The sequence below is a fragment of the Panthera tigris genome, chromosome D2 (assembly GCF_018350195.1).
Source record: "Panthera tigris isolate Pti1 chromosome D2, P.tigris_Pti1_mat1.1, whole genome shotgun sequence".
Taxonomy (NCBI): domain Eukaryota; kingdom Metazoa; phylum Chordata; class Mammalia; order Carnivora; family Felidae; genus Panthera; species Panthera tigris.
Window position 1 is genome coordinate 19,247,977 of NC_056670.1, and position 14,499 is coordinate 19,262,475.

At 44.0% G+C, this 14,499-nt stretch overlaps 2 long non-coding RNA genes across 2 annotated transcripts in view; one reads left to right on the plus strand and one right to left on the minus strand.

Moving 5' to 3' along the window:
• Nucleotides 1-14,499, minus strand: part of LOC122231809 — a 49,131-nt gene that overhangs the window by 32,898 nt on the left and 1,734 nt on the right. The window contains exon 2 of the long non-coding RNA XR_006209058.1: nt 2,058-2,139. This is a non-coding gene — a long non-coding RNA (uncharacterized LOC122231809). The remainder of the gene's footprint in view (nt 1-2,057; nt 2,140-14,499) is intronic.
• Nucleotides 203-11,350, plus strand: LOC122231808. The gene is made up of 3 exons (XR_006209057.1): nt 203-370; nt 2,854-3,466; nt 10,053-11,350. It is a non-coding gene; the product is annotated as an uncharacterized LOC122231808 (long non-coding RNA).

Here is a 14,499-nt window from a genome sequence, read left to right on the forward strand (position 1 = left end):
GACTTCTCTGAAGATACTGAAGCAGAGCAAATACTTTGGCAAGACAAGTTTTGCACAGTGAAATGAGGCCCAAGGCCATGGGTGACTCCTTGTAGAAAGGAAATGTTTATTCTGAAACACCTACCAAAAACATTGGCTTCGGTCAGAACTTACAATAGATCTTTGCATTGAGAATTTGTTTCACTTTATTCAAAATGGGACCATTGCCCTGTTCTCTACCTACCCTTTTCAGGAAAGCCTGAGCTACCTACCCCCTGAGACAGGGTTCGTGCGTGTAAAGTTCATTCACTGAGAAGGTTGGGGCACAATACGCCAAGACTAAAATACCAGAGCCTGAACCTGAAGATTGGCCAGGAGCAAGAGCCTACCTGTGAGTCACAAGGGCCTTTATATCCACAGATGGGAATGGCTTGAAACGTGGCCAGAGCTTGACACTTTGCTGACCATATTGACGTTGGGGTGCATGACGTTGCTCACGGAACTCCCTGGTATAGTTAGTGGGTGTTCCATTTCTCTTCATGCCAACAAGTCTTTTTCACTCCTTGGAACCCAGACTTGCCCAGGGAGTTGTGCTAGTAACAGCTCCAGCTTCTTTCTGTTCTCATCTTAGATGAAGAGCCTTAGCCCTCAGTGTATCTTTCAGTTTCCTTTCACTTATCCTCACTGTGTGTTCATTGGGAGACATTCTGTGCTGGAGTCGGGCAACCTTTGTCTCCAGTTTTATTGGTGGAGTCTTGCCATGTTCCCATCAATTTGGAATCGCTTGAGGAACTGGTGTTCTGGTGTCTTCCAGATATACCTTGGGAAAAGGAGGTACTGGGGACATGAATGTGTGTGAAGCATAAGAGGCTTGCCTGTGGGAATGGGCAGGTGATATTGGGAGACAGTTGGTCTCACTGCTGTGGCAAAACTGATAGAGATGGGGCATTTAAGGCCACATTCAGAAGTAAAGAAAAAAATCACATAGGGCTGAAAAAAAATTATTCTTTTTTTCATAGTTTATTGATAAATTGGCTTCTTAAAACACCCAGTACTTATTCCAACTGCCCTTTTCAATGGCCATCACCCATTTTCTCTCCCCCCACCACCCATTAACACTCCATTTGTTGTCTCTATTTAAGAGTCTCTTATGGTTTGCCTCCAACCCTCTCTGTAACTCTTTGTCCCCTTCCCTTCCCCCACATTCTTCTCTTAAGCTTCTCAAGAAGCACATGTGAGTGAAAACATATACCTATCCTTCTCTGACAGACTTATGTCGCTCAGCATACAACCTTCCCGTTCCATCTACATTGCTGCCAATGACTTGATTTCATTCTTCCTCATTACAGATAGGGCAGATTAACTCCCAGTGAGCACACATGAAGGTTGTTTTCAACCCTCCGAACAACTAATTTCCGATATCAATGAAAACATGTCCTCCTCAAAAAGTGGGGTGTTGAAGTCTCTTGTTGTGCGGGGACTATTACTGAGTTCTTTGCCCTGCCATAGACTGCTTTAAAATGCTGCCTTCGGAGACTCTCAGGGATCATGCATGCCCAGTTGTTTCGCCAGCAGGTGAACGTCAAAGAAATGACTCAAAAAACTAAATAGAAACAAACCCAGTCCTACAGACTGGGGTATCAACTCCTATTGTGACTCTGCCCTCCAGATCACCACTGCTTTTACCCAAGGATAGGAAAAGCTGCAAAGCTGGCAAGTGCCCAACCCCTGACACTGATGTGAGATGTAGGGTTTCTTTTGCTACATTCAGGCTCCCAAGTGTAGCTAAAATATGTTCTTTGCTCTATACCCCCACAGGTTTTCCATAGTCATAGGACCCCAGGCTTCCCTGGGGAATCGTGCCAGTCACTTCATTCACAGATTATTCCATTATCTGGGACAGGGTTTGGACCCAACTGCATCCCTTCTGACTCCCTTGATCCCTTTCTAAACAAGTATTCCAGTGAATGATTGAGATTCTTAGCCTGGAAATATGTCTCTACGATTTTAATTGTGGAGTCCTGCGACGTTGCCTTAGATACAGGGGAGCGCGGACAATGGGTTCTGCACGGGCTCACCTGTGACACCTCTCTTGGCAAGAGAAGGCAAAAAGTCTTCTGAAATGGGGCAAGTGTTACTGGGAGGGAGCCATCTTCACTCCTGTGAATGGGAAGTTGGAGATCAGAGGTCAGAGTCAGTAATCATGTGACTGTTACTCAGAGAGTGCCCAGCATTCACAAGCAGCTAACACATGGCGATTCCCAAGGAAACATTGCCCTCCCTGAGACCTGTGTGCTTGTTAGCCTGCGGGCTGTTGTGACCCTGTCCCACAGGTCGCTGTGAGGTAACCACATGGTGAGAAGTCCAGTGTTGGAGCATGAGCATTGTTTACCCCAGGTGGTATGGCAGACAGTCCATTCAAGGACACGGGGACCAGAACCCAATTCCACAGACATGGCTGCCAGCCAGCACAAAGAAGCCAACATTGAGATAGGTCGCGAGTGCCTTTGCCCACTGGTTGTAAGTGGATGGCCAGAGCCAGAAGACTTCCTGCCCTACTTAGCTCAGGATGCAGTGCTCTTGTGACTAGTGCTTCCTTACATCCCAACCCCACAGTTTTTCCTTCTTACTCTCAGGACAAATAGCTTGCCTGAGAAATGGTGCTCATGTTCGCAGTCCCAGTTTCATTCCATTCTCATCTGAGGTGAAAAACTTAGGCACTTAGTGTTTTTCTTCTCACTTGTTATTATTGTGGTTATGATTATCATCATAATCATCATTTTTATTTATTGGCAAGTTCTTCCTTGTGGTGTTTGGTAGCAGGAGTCTGGAAGCCACCCTTCTGACTTTTAATTGTCAACTTTTTTATATCAGGTTCCCTGGATGTGGGAAAGCTTGGAAAATTAGTGCTTCATGGGCTTCCCTGGAAAACTTACACCGGCAACAGGAAGCAGGTACCCCAGTGCGTTGGAAAGCATTGAGCACAAGAGGTTTGCCTGCGGACAGAAGGCCGGGTGAAAAGCAGCCTGCCTTCCTTCTAGGGCAAAATGAATATATCAGCAGGAAGGAGTCAGGAGCAATGCAGCTGCCACCCAGACAGCAATATCCCAGCAGTTGGCAGCAAGCTCCCACACCTTTGTCCCACCTGGACAAATCTCTTTCTAATATCACTGAGGGAGCATTATCATCTTATTGAGAACCTGGTGCTTGGTAGGCTGTGGTAGGCATGCCAATGGTCACCTTGCTGACACCTTCCCCCTGCTGCCTGAAATGCCTGCACTCCTAATAGCTGAAGTGTTGCCTTTGCACATTGCAATCTCAGAGCTGGTCGGCCAAGAAAAGGATCAAAGTGGACAAGACCAGAGCCCGGTTCCACTCATGTAAGTGTTAGCTCCGAGGCAACACCATCACCTAATTACCCCTGCCTTTATACATTGAAGGAAAGAGCTGGAAGACAGGTGAAGGCCAAAAGACTTCTTGACCTGAGGTAAGAATGTACAGAGCTTGCAGAAGGGATCTCAGGTATAGCGTGATAAAATTTTGCGGGGTGATGGTGTGGTTTGTGTGGTTAAGAGCTGACGTCCCGGAGAAGCATTCTTGAAGACTTCTTTGGTGCACAGAGGTGATTTTATTAAAGCAGTGGAATAGGACCTGTGGGCAGGAAGAGCTGCCTGCACTGGGCTTATGAAGTCTGGTTATACCCTAGGGGTTTGGGGAAGGTAAAGTCTAAAGGCAAGTTTCCAAGGAGACATTCATCAGCTAAAGACTCACAGATCAATGGAAGCCGAGCTTTTGTCAAACTAAGGTAATTTCTCCCTCTAGGAAAGCAATTAAGATAGGAAGATCTTGGAGAACAATTTTCCTCTGCCAGCTTCAAATAATGGTCAACTACTACAGATTACAAAAAAATTCAAATTTAATGTTTTGAATGTTTATTTCCTTTTTGGGAGAGAGACAGAGAGGAGGAGAGAATGAGTCTGGGAGGGACACAGAGAGAGAGAGCGACAGCATGCGAAGCAGTCTTCAGGCTCTGAGGTGTTAGCACAGAACCCGACATGGGGCTGGAACTCAGGAACCCTGAGATCATGAGCTGGGCCAAAGTCGGAAGTTTAACCCACTGAGCCACCAAGGCACCCTAGGTAATCCTATTTGATCTGACATTTCCTTCTTGCCTTTATTCCCCCCCCCCCATCACTATGGAGAGGTGAGTGATACAGGCCCATCAGGAAATTGAGTAGTTTTCTGGAGATTAGACTGTTAACATTGCCTCTGTCTTGTAATTTCCTAAGATATTGATCAAGGTTGGGGCAGAAAGAGGGTGAGAGGATCCAAAGCAGGCTTCATGCCATGAGTTCAAAGCCAGATGCAGGGCTTCAATTCATGACCTTGAGATCATGACCTGACCCGAAATCAAGAGTCAGCCGCTTAACCCACTGAGCTACCCAGGCACCCCAACACTTGCTGATTTTCTGTCTTTATTGGTTCCCACCAGGCACATTGGGCTTGTCCATAACTCAGTGTAAACCCAGGGAATGGTGGAGAGCTCCCATTCTGCTACCATGCTACCTGAAAGCAACCATTTGCTGATTTACAAAAAGATCCATTGACCCCCTTTCACTTATCACTTGGTGCTTAAAAGGCGGCAGTTGGCATGGTAAGAGTTATGGAGCATGAGCCCGACTGAGAGTAAACCGCAAGTTAGCCGCCCCCTGCCACCCCATGGGGGATCTGAGGAATATCCCTTGGACACCCCTGCTACCCAAGAACAGGGGCTTAAGCCCTTGCCGTGCTAATGTCGGAAACAAAGGCACGGGAAAAATTAAATTCCTTATGCCTTTAGGCCTTTGACAACACCTTGAAACCAGCACAGTGACCTCCAAGAGCTCAGCTGCCTAGATAATGGCACTTTGATGGGGGCAAAAGAGAACTGTAGCCTAACATTACCCCAACATCCAGGACCTTGTAAGTCCACTTCCTTTCCCTCAGTTTCCCCGATATACACGGGCAATCAACTTGGGACACGGGATCCAACTTACGGTCCCTGATCTACATCTAAAGGGTCTCATGACACGTTTCATTAAGGGTTAATAGTGTTTCCCAAGAGTTATGCCCTGAAGGTGCAGGAAACCTTGCTTCCAAAATTTCTTATTCTATCCCTGACCTCCTGCCAACCTGAAGGAATATAATGATGAGTTAGCTGTAGGGCCCCAGCACAGCTCTTCCAGGCATTAAGAAAGCCACCTTTTTCACCAAAGACGTCTTCCAGAATTCTGTGTTGGTCATCAGCTGTGGACCAGTCCACCATCATCCCCAAATATCAGCATTTTGGTGTCCGAATGTGGGGCTTCGAATCTTCTCACCTTGACTCTGTGCTTCAGTGTCAATTTGGTATGTTTTCTCTTTCATTTACTCTCATTTCAGAGGATTTTTGAGAAGTAGGGTCTTATATAGGGAACACTTTTGCGGGGATTGCTCTGGCTGCAATCCTCTAGGCTGCGGCGACTCTACGGGGAGGAGAAAGCCTGCCTTTTGGTTGGAAGTTAGGACCTTGGCCAGAATGGCAGTGAGATGCAGAAACTTGACGCCCTCTCTTTATTCCTTTCCGTGTCTAAAGTTGTCTGTCTTGGGCAGTGGACAGCCACTTAAGTGACTACCATGTCTGCCAATCTTAAGACTCCCGTGTGTGAGGATTCCTCCTCACTGATCTAATGTGACCCCCTCCATATCTCTGGGGTAGCCTCTTCTGCATGCCAGATCTCCACTGAGAGCTGACCGAAACCAGTACCTGACTGAATTAAAACCCAACAGGGCGCCATTTCCTAGGGAGGTTCGCTGTGAAGACTACGCGGGTCAGAATGTCACTTATATCATGATGGATTTCTCTCTTTTCTGTTTTCCCTCAATGTCCTCTATTAACTACTACTTAAAATTGGGTCATTTCCCCTTGTCAAACTCTTCTAGTATTTCCATGGGTTGAAAATGGCAGTTACTTCTCTGCCTTCTCAGCAAAGGAGACGCGGGTCTGTAAGTCAGGCACCCATCTGTTGTCTAGAATGCAATGGGGAAGCCGGTGGGGGGTGGGGAGGCTAGCATCCCTCCTTCAGGAGCCCTTCGCCACCTGGTTGGCAGTCATAGTGATTTTGTTCAAGGGATGTCTCGGGTCGCTTTGACACTTCGGGAACCCCTGACATATTCTGTGTGGGGGATGCTACTGGGGAGTCGGGATGGATTCTAAGGGTAATGGACCTTCTCTCTCCCCTTTTCTCTCGAGGTGGAACATGGGGGTTCCTCTTTGGTCCGCAAGGATTCTCCCTTAGGATGCCTTTTGAACCCACTGGAAACAGTTGGGTTTGCAAAATGTGGAAAGGACTGATCCTGTAACACTGCATGGCTTTACTAAACAGGGCAAATGGACGGCTGTTGCCCTAGGTCCAGCCCTTGGTGGCTAATGGGACACAGGGGCTTCTTGCAGAATGTGTTTGGTCAGTAGCTAAGCAAGTGAGCTCCCCCTTGATATGTTGGATGAAATTTGTCTAAATAGGCCTCCTCCTGAGAGAACTCAGAACTCAGTCACTGAAGGTAAGAGAGGCAATCCTTGAAAGGGTAACACGGACGCTTCCTCTCTGCATGATAGATATGAGGGCCTCTCCCTCATTCCTTTCGTGAGTTAGGGGCTATAACTGGAGACAACTGTGCTCAGGTTACCTCAAGATGGAGACTTTTAAGGAAATTTCCCAGGCAGCTGCTGAAAATCCACTAATTTCGGGGAAATTCCCTGTCTTTTCCGGCCTGACTTGAACTGCCTTATTCCACTTTGGTGGAACAAAAGACATGGTGTCAGCTCTTCTGTCCCAGCTGACAAGATTAGACCCGGGAAATTTTCCTTCTCTGCCTTCTGCTGGCACCCCAAATCTTCTGCCTTTCCCATCCCCTTCCTCCTGTTTCTGCACCAGCTTGTGTGGGGCCTATGGAACTGGTTCCCTTACCACCCTCAGTGCCTTAGGCACCATCGGCCCCTCTTCCCACGCTAAATATCAAGGGAAAAAGAGCATTCCCTTGCACCACGCACTTCAGGTTCTTGGAGCCCACTGACATCTCTGGTAAAAACTGAACGGTGGAACAAATGAGTGTAGGTCTTTTCTGTGGGTGTAGGTGAACCAATTCCGTGTTTCAGCTAAATGAAGTTTGCTGGTTTCATTAAGATAGACTTGTCTTTAGAGTTATCAGCATTCAGTGTGAAAATTTATTCTATCAATCTTTATGAAAGGTCAACTATGCTCAATGGATCTCGATTGCAATTTGTCACCAAATGAGGACTTGAAATAATGGTTACTTTCAACTGTCTTAAATGGTTAATTACTTGGGTAATTCTGAAGATAACTTTCAAAGTCTTTGGAAACCTGAGACTATTTTAGACTTGTGCTTTTAAGTTTACACGGTGAATGACAAGACGTTCATGGGACATCTATGTCCTTTCCAAAGAGATTGCAGGGGAATTCTTTCATTATTGGACATAGAAGTGGTCTTTTAACTTCTTTCTTTTCTACTTTTTATGTTTATCCTTTTTGAAGAGAGAAAAGACAGAGAAACAGAGTGTGAGTGGGGGAGGTGCAGAGTGAGAAGGAGACATAAAACCGAAGCAGCCTCCAGGCTCTGAGCAGTCAACACAGAGCCCGACGTAGGGCTTGAACCCATGAACGGCTAGATCGTGACCCGAGCCGCAGTCGGACACTTAACGACTGAGTCACCCAGTCGCCTCTGTGCTTTTAATGCACAGGAACTTATGCAGAGGAACTCCTTAATGCATAGGAACTAAGGCTATTTGGACCTATTTGAAAACATGCTTTGTGCTTAACTGACTCATGAATTAGCCATCTAAAGAATTCTGGTGCAAAGAGTTCTCAACTGCTTATTAAGTTTTCATTGGAGACTAAGGTTCTAAAAGTTAAAATTCTGCTAAGTGTTCTTAAGACTGATGGAAATAAGGAAAGCAGTTTTGTTGGAAAATAGGAGGTTGTAAGAAAGATACAAAGAATGGCAATACATTTTTTGTTGAGGGTATAAAAGAAAGAAAATTGGGTTAAATGGGTTGTTTGGAAAGAAATGACTTGGGACAAAACCTGAAGGCAAAGGAAAGTTGTACCAGGTTCATGAAGGGAAATCTTTGGAAAGGAATTTTATGGGTGGTAAAGATGGACTAAGTTTGCCGTCTACGGATTTTACTACACTGATATAAGTTTAAAATCCTGTTTTCTTATGTTTTGGAAAGACAAAGTTTTCTTGGATTGTTGATCTGCTCTTCATAAGAAAATGTAAACGAAGTTTTTTGTTTTGTTTTTTTCTTTGTCTTTTGTATGCCAGGAAAAGCAAAGCTTTGGATATGTTCTTTGTCAAGTCTGATGACTTAAACTGAAAACTTCTCAATGGTAAAGGAGTTAGGTTTTGCTAACAACTATAAAATGTTCCCTATTTGCCTTTGGAATCTCGTCTTGCCATCTCGGTTAAATATCAACTTAAATTTTATTTTTTATCATTTATTTTTGAAATTCAGAGAGATAGAACATGAGCAGGGGAAGGGCAGATAGGGAGGCACAGAATCTGAACCAGGCTCCAGGCTCCAAGCTGTCAGCACAGGAGTGTGACGTGGGCCTGGAATTCACAAACCACGAGATTATGACCCGAGCTGCAGTCAGACGTCTAACCAACAGAGCCACCCCAGTGCCCCAATAATTTAAAGTTTCACATTGGAAATGATCTGTAATTCTATCTAGGATGTGCTCTATCACTTCCTAAGGCTTGAACGAACTTTCCCAAGAATTCAATTGTAAATGAAGTCTTTTTGACCAATTAGGCCTTTTTATGTGGCATGTATGCTAAGTTGCTTGGAGAAGCGTGGTCAATGGTAAACCTTAGGTTCTCTTGCTTGGGTTAATGCTGTAACTGCTCAAAGACAGGCAATGCTCAAGTTTTAATTGGTTCTGCTCTAAGGTCTTCACTTGATATTCTTTGTATCACAGTGTTATATGCCACAGAAAGAACCGAATGCCCCTGTCAGTTGCGTCATCCTGAAGTCTCATCAGATCTCTAACACTATTTCTGAGACTTTAACACTTGGGGTATTGTTCTTCTCTCACAAAACCTTTTTGGTCTTGTAGGAAACTCACAAAAAAAACCACTTTTAGGAGAAATACAAGAATTTGAAAACTTTCTGGCCTGGATAGGCTATAAAAATTCAGTCTGGAGATACCTTAGAAGGGATTCCAGCAAAATACACTTTCAAAGATCCTTAGGATCAATGACTCTTCTTGCAGAGTTTATGGAAATAAATGAGGCCAAGTTTTTCAAGTGGTGTTTTGCAAATGAATTAGTCTGGATGGCTACTTTTGGGCAATGAGGGTTTTTAGAGAGAAAATCTACATTTCAGCAATGCACATTTACAGATGTTAAATCCTAGGTGTCTTTAAATGTTTGCCTAAACTACACGTGAAGTAACCTTGAGAGATCCTGTCACAGTACCACAGGTATGGACAACCTTGTTGTTCTGTGGGCATAGTAATAAGACCCACCCTGGGTATAATCTTTAAACAGCTTGAAAATGGGATGGGTTTCCCCAACAACTGTATGCAAAGTCTTTTCTCACTGTATACCTATCAAGGGACAGTGCTCTAGTATTCACTTGTAGCTGAGTTAATTTGTAAATCTCTAAGTATGCAAACGATGTCCTCCCTACACCTGATCTGACAGTTACTCGAAACTCACCCCATATAAACCCCCAAGACCTGGTTTATTCAAAGGATGGAATCTCATGCAACAGGGGATTTAACTCTGAAATAAAAAGCCCTTAAAAAGCCCTTAATATTATGTCTTCCAACTGCAATCATTTAGAGGGGCAATCTTCATGGGCTCCCGTATCGAAACAAAACCTCTACCCACTTTACAGGAAGTCAGTGGGCAAACGAGTGTGCCTTATTATTCCGAGGAACCTGTACGAGACCTCAAACCTCTCTTAGGGTGGTCCCACCTTTCTTTTTCACTTTCCTTTCTCAATTCATACTAACATTTCCTTCTTACAGATGGGCCATTCGAAGGATCACTGCAGACATTTGAGTTCCCAACTGGAAAGACCAATCGGATTCCTGCTGCCTGTTCCCACTTCCATCTGAGGATGCTTCAAACCTCACATCTAAAAACCTCACTGGCAGCACTGGTAGACACGGGGTTTGGAATCTGATCTGACAAAATATTGTGTATACATTCTAGATTACCACCGAGAGAATTCTGGATTTCTGACTGACATGAATACTTCAACTGATTTAAACAATGCCTCTCTTTCCTTTAGTGACTGGCTACACTCCTGGACTTGAGCATGTTTGTCAACTACCAAAGGACTTTGGGCTTCTCTCTTGTTTTTCTAACTAGGCTTTGCAGGGTTCTCCCATGCCTATCTGCCTGGTGCCGACTCCATCACTACAATTACTTGCCAAACGATGAGACTTTCTACTCAAGAAAGCCCACTTTGAATTCAGCTGCCCCTGCCTTTTGTAACTCTTTTACATGTTGCTTAAGAAACCAATAAGGATCCATATAGGTTAGGACGACTTACGCCTCTACCCAGTACAACGAAGCTACAGAAGATGAAACCTTCTACCTTCATCAGTCTTCAAGGTTTCAGGGTTGACGTTATTCAGTGAGGATATGATGAGGGAGCATAAGGCAGACTGAGGGATAAAGCACAAGCTAGCCCCTCTTCCCACCCCGGGGGGGATATTATTGTTTTTCTGTGGACACTCTTGACAACCCAAGTAGAGGGAAAAGGGGCTTAAGCACTTGCCATGGTAAGGTGTGATACAGCAAATGCAAATGAAATTCCCTTACTGCCTATAGCCCACTGACAAGTCCCTGAAACGGACAGAGTGAGCTCCTTCTAGAAGCTCAGCTGCTCAATGATGGTGATGACACTTTGCTAGGGTCAAAAGACAACCTTAGCGTAACATTATCCCAACAACGAGGGCCCTGCAGGTCAACTTCTATTAATTCAAATGGCCCAAGATATAAGCTGGCAGTCTTACTCCAAGCTTAAGCACCCCCGATATACATTCAATGGATCTCATGACTTGGGTTTTATTAAGTGGCATTTCCCTAGCCACACTTAGCCCCTCAAGGTGCTGAAAACTTGCTTCCAACACTGCTTAGAGACTTACCCTATCCCTGATGCCCTGCCATCCTGATGGTGTGTAATAATGAGTTACCCTTCAGGACCCCAGTGCAGTTCTTCCTGCATGTGGGTTCTGTCCCCATCATTTAATAAAATCACCTTCTTTTTATGAAAGTTGTCTTAAGGAAATCTTTCTTTGTCTTGGGCTATGGACCACCCCAACCATCACCGCCACTCTTCATCAGTTTGACAACAGAACACCAACCATTGGTGGCTACAGATGCCTTCACCATGCAGAACAGACTCTTCATCCATTGGCAATATTCTTCAGGATGTGCCACATGCCGGACACCGCCCACTAAAGCACTGCTACAGCAGAGCCACTCTCCAAATACCTGAGCCAAAAGCTGGTAACTAGGTGTCACTACTGGCTTCAAAGGACAGGGCAACAAAAGCCAATGCCAGAAAATTTCCACCCCTGTCTGAAGAAACAGTGCAGGAAGTCTCCCTTGGTACTAGCCCATACATGGTTCTTACTCCTGAGGCAACCATTCTGTCAGGATACTGTGCTCGTTCGTTGCTTCATTCATTGCTCTATCGCATTCTCTCGTGTTAAGTAAGAAAGAACTTTGGTCTTCTCTGTATCCTCCATCCTGTTGCTCTTTTCCAAAAAAGTTCTCCCTGGTGTCCACTCAGGACAGTGTCTCAGAACCATTTTTTCTACTTTTAACTGGAGTGTCAGGCTATATTCTTGTCACTGCGGGGTCCCTTCGGCCACAGGATCCCTCAACAATTGACTTTCTGTACTCTGTGGACAAAGTTAAGCCCAGGGCATTTCAAATTGCCCAGGAGGAATGCCTATGTGGAGTCAGCGTCACCGATATTGGGAGGGAGCTATCCTCTCTTCTGGGATAAGAAGCATGTGGAGGTAGATATTTCCGTCTCAGCTTGATTCCATAATGTGGTGAACTGAAACACTTTTGCTCTGTTTCTAGCCATTCTGATTATCCTGACCATAGGGATAACCCTGTATTGGGTCTCAGGCAAGGACAATGAGGCTGTCCCCCACATAGTGTGTGCTGGCCACTCCTAACCAGCTCTGAATCTGGTCTGTGCTAAACAAGAGCAGTTTCTGAGATCCCAAAGGAAGGATTGCCTTCCTGAGAGTACATGGTGTTTGGTTGGCTGGTATAAGAAATAATGGCTAGCCAACTTGTTTCCCTCCCTGGCCATTAAAGATTTCATTCTGAAGAGCAGTTGGTTCACCATGGGCAGGATTCTCGAGGACCTGCTTAGCACAGAAAGAGACCTTTCAAGAATTACAGCACCCCAGCCCTGTTCTAAACATTTGAACTTTCGCCTGCAACACAAGCCTGTTACCTTGGAATCACTGTCTTCTCTATCCACTGACAGGATGGCAAGGGAAAACAGTGAACTCCAGAAGCTTTCCCTCTCTTTCTGAAGTAAGAACTCGGGCATCTTGCTTTTGGGTTCCCACTGTAGACGACAGAAGCTTTCCTTTGCCCCACTCTTTTGTGTTTCTTATCTATCTGTATCTTATTCCTGGGACGATCATCTTTCCAGGGAGTTGTCCTAGTCATTTTACCTCATTTTCTGGACCACATTCTTCCTTGGGGAACACCACCAGATAGCTAAAGCAGAGTTAATACTTTTCTTACTCAATGTGTTCTAGAGAATAGAAATGAAAGGAAAACTTCCAGACTCATTCTACGAAGACAGCTTTACCTTGACTCCGAAACCAGAGACCAAGAAAAAAAAGACTACAGAACAATATGCCTGATGAATAAGGATGCAAAAATTCTCAAGAAGATACTGGCAAATCAAACACACAGCATATGACAATATTCACCATGGTCAAATGGGATTCCTTCCTGGGCTATAGGGCTGGTTCAATATTTGCAAATCAATCAATATGATATATCACATTACTAAAAGAACAAGAACCACATGATTCTGTCAATACAGGCAGAAAAAGCATTTGACAAAACACAGCAAACTTTCTTAATAAACACTTTCACGAAAGTTGGAATAGAAGGAACATACATAAGTACACATGATAAAAGCCATTGATGATAAAAGCCCATAGCTAGTATCATCCTCCTGGGGAAAAAAATGAAAGTTTTCCTCCTGAGATCAGGAACATGACAAAGATGTCCACTCTCACCACTGTTGTTGAACGTAGTTTTGGAATTCCCGAAACCAGAATTCATACAACAAAATGAAATAAATGGCATCAAAATGGCAAAGATGAAGTCGAACTTTCACTCTTCAGAGACCACATGATACTCTACATGGAAAACCTCACAGACCGCAACAAAAATCTCCTAGAACTGAAACATGAATTCAGCAAAGTCGCAGGGTACAAAATCAATGTACAGAAACCCGTTGCATTTTCATACACGAATAATGAAAAACAGAGAGATATCAAGAAATTGATCACATTCACAATTGCGCCAGCACCATAAAATACGTATAATCTAAATAACAAAGACACCTATCCAAAGATATAAAAAAATTATGCTGAAAACTATAGAATGGTTATGAAGGAAATTGAAGAAGACACAAAGAAATGGGAAAATCTTCCATGTTCGTGGATTAGAAGAATAATTATTGTTAAAATGTCAATACTACCCAAAGCAATCGGCATATTCACTGCAATCCACATCAACATTGTGTCAGCATTATTTTAAAGCTAGAACAAACAATCCTAACATTTATGTGGAATCACAAAGGACCCCGAATATCCAAAGTATTATTGAAGTCTAAAACCAAAACACGATGCATCACAATCTCAGAATTTAGCTTCTGCTACAAACCTGTAATTAAGACAGTACGGTATGGGCACACAGACACACAGGCCAATGGAATAAAATATAGAACCCAGAATCAGACCCAAATATATATGGCTCACTAATCTTCCACAAAGCAGGAAACAGTATCCAATGGGAAAAAAACAGATTCTTTAACAAATGTTGTTGGGAGAACTGGTAACAACATGTAGAAAAAAGAAGCTAGACCAATTCCTTAGAGATATCTCAAAATAAACTTAAAAAGGATAAAGACCTGAATGTGAGTCAGGAATCTGTAAAAACTCTAGAAGAGAAAAGACAGACCCTCTCTTACCTCATCTGCGGCAATTTCTTACATGACACATCTCCAAAGGTAAGAGAATTAAAAGCAAAAATGAACTATACGGACCTCATAAAGATAAAAACCTTCTGCACTCCAAAGAAAACAATAAACACAAAAAAGGCAACAGATGAAATGGGTGTATTTGCAAATGACTTATCAGACAAGGGCTACTATCCAAAAACCTATAAAGAACTCACCAAACTCCACATCTG